The sequence below is a fragment of the Cynara cardunculus genome, assembly GCF_001531365.2.
Source record: "Cynara cardunculus var. scolymus isolate 2C chromosome LG 4, CcrdV1, whole genome shotgun sequence".
In the NCBI taxonomy this organism is placed as follows: domain Eukaryota; kingdom Viridiplantae; phylum Streptophyta; class Magnoliopsida; order Asterales; family Asteraceae; genus Cynara; species Cynara cardunculus.
In genome coordinates this window covers 7,545,606-7,548,608 of record NC_037531.1, presented here as the reverse complement: position 1 = coordinate 7,548,608, position 3,003 = coordinate 7,545,606, and positions in this window count along the sequence as shown.

The following is a 3,003-nucleotide window of genomic DNA, read 5'->3' as shown; positions in this document are numbered from 1 at the left end:
ATTTTGTTATGAAATTACCTCGAACTCCAAAGGGGTATGACGCGATTTGGGTAATTGTTGATCGTTTATCTAAATCTATGCATTTTCTACCAATAAGAGAGAAATACTCTTTAGAAAAACTAGCGCAGATTTACATCAAAGAAATTATTACAAGACACGGTGTTCTCTTGTCTATTATCTCTGATAGAGATAGTCGGTTTGCTTCAAAGTTCTGGGAAGGATTATAGAAAGCTTTGGGGTCTGAAATTCTATTAAGTACAGCTTATGTAACATCCCACATATTCTATGTACAGATAATCCACATCATCATACTCATAACACAAACTATAACATCATTTACAAAATACAGATTAACAAAAACTTCTTGAAATACATTTATGAGTACTAGATGTCATTCATTCTAAACTTTTCCCTTGCCTTTATCTTGCGTGGTATGATGACCTGCAAAACAGGTTAGTCCAACAACTGTGCGTTAGACCAAAAAGGTCTAGTGAGTGTATAAATCTCAAACAAACAACATACTTTTCAAACAATCAGTTCAGAATCAAACTTGTTTTGACACATAAACTTATTTATGTCTCTCGCGGTTACACCGCCATTACATCTCTCTCGCGGTTACACCGCCATTACATCTCTCTCGCGGTTACACTGCCATTACATCTCTCTAAAATATTTCAACATATTAGCCGGATTTGAAGTCTGGTCAGCTTTGTTCGGATATGAAATCCGGACAAATACTTAGAATATTAAGGCAAATCGACCACGCCTTGAGCGATTTATAATACGAATAAAACTGTCCGGATATCAATCCGGTCATCACATTTCTTTGAGCGGTTTAGTTTTAACCCACACACCTCTTGAGCGATTTATGGTTAATCCGGTCACCTCTTGACCGATTTAGGGTTGAGTCCGGACAAYACTTGAACGGTTTATAATCCGGATGAAACTGTCCGGATATCAATCCGGTCATCACTTAAACGATTTAAGGAAAAACCGCACAATATGAAATATAAATCATAAWMACCAGTTCCTATAACTACTGAATTGTATGCAAACAATTTATACTCAAAGCTTTAATACACTCACCTTTAAAATTGATGAACGGATTTGAGCTTGGTTTCACTCTCTCAAAATTTTCAGAATAACTTCTAAAAAAAACAATCCCTTCCCTTTTTACATACATTTGCTATAAATAGCAAGTGTATGGCCGACTTCAAAAGTCGGCTAACACCCCTAACTCACACAATCCTATATATATATATATATATATATATATATATATTTCAAAATCTTAATTCGAAACTTATAACTCGAATATTACAACTTTCCCTCCTTAAAAGAATTTCGTCCCGGAATTTCCATTTAAGCAAAAAGGTAAGGGTATTTCATCTGCATCTCTGATTCTGATTCCCAGGTAGCGTCTGGTCCCTTATGATAACGCCATTGAACCTTTACTAATCCAATCTCTTTGTTTCGTAACTTCTTTACTTTGTAGTATGTAATCTGTTCAGGGGTTTCTTCAAAGCATAATCTCTCATCTACCTTAATCTCAGGTAATGGTACTGCCACATCTGGACTTATTAGACACTTCCTCAAATTTGACACATGAAACGTGTCATGAATTCCACTTAATTCCAAAGGAAGTTCTAATTTGTATGCCACTTCCCCAACCCTTCCAATAATAGTGAATGGTCCAATATATCTTGGACTTAATTTTCCCCTTTTTCCAAAACGTACCATTCATTTCCAAGGTGATACTTTTAACATCACTCTATCACCTTCTTGGAATTCAATCGGCTTCCGACGTTTATCTGCATAACTTCTTTGTCTATCTTGTGCCGTTTTCATCCGTTCCCGTATCACTCCAATTTTATCTACAGTTTGCTGAACTAACTCAGGCCCAGCTAATTGTTTTTCACCTATTTCATTCCAACATAAAGGAGTTCGACATTTTCGTCCATACAGGACCTCAAAAGGTGTTGCCTGAATACTTGAATGGTAGCTGTTGTTGTACGCAAATTCTACCAAAGCCAAATGACTATCCCATGATCCTCCGAAATCAATGACACATGCTCTCAACATATCTTTTAAAGTTTGGATAGTTCGTTCACTTTGTCCATCAGTCTGAGGGTGATAAGCTGTACTTAGCTTAATTTGCGAACCCATTTCTCTTTGGAAGCTCTTCCAAAACATAGAAGTGAAACGACTATCTCTATCATAAACAATTGATAGAGGAACACCATGTCGTGTTACTACCTCATCAATGTATAATTTTGCTAATCTCTCCATCGAATATGACTCTTTCATAGGTAAGAAGTGTGCAGATTTAGATAATCGATCTACTATCACCCATATAGCATCCTACCCTTTCGATGTTCTCGGTAATTTGGTTATGAAATCCATAGTGATATGATTCCACTTCCAAACCGGAATTTCTAGATATTGCAACTTACCATAAGAACGCTGGTGTTCAATCTTTACCTGAAGACATGTTAGGCATTGCTCAACATGTTTAGCAATATCTTTCTTCATACCTTGCCACCAATAGTGTTGCTTCAAATCCCGATACATTTTATTTGTACCTGGATGTATTGCAAAACGTGACTTATGAGCCTCACCAAAAATACGTTTTCTGAGATCACCATATCATGGTACCCAAATTCTGTTATGGAATTTCCAAAATTCTTTGTCATCTTTCACCAAATCAGATATTAATCCACCCAATCTTTCCTGTTTGATCTTATCCTCCTTCATTGCCTCATGTTGAAATTCTCGTAATTCTTCTTGAATATTGGGTAATAACTCAACTCGTAAAGCTATAGCTTTGATAGTTCCACTTTTCTCTTGTCGACTGAATGCATCAGCTACTACATTTGCTTTTCCTGGATGATATAAAATTTCACAATCATAATCACTTACCAATTCCAACCATCTTCTCTGATGCATATTCAGATCTTTCTGATGGAACAAATGTTGCAAGCTCTTATGATCTGTGAAGATTTG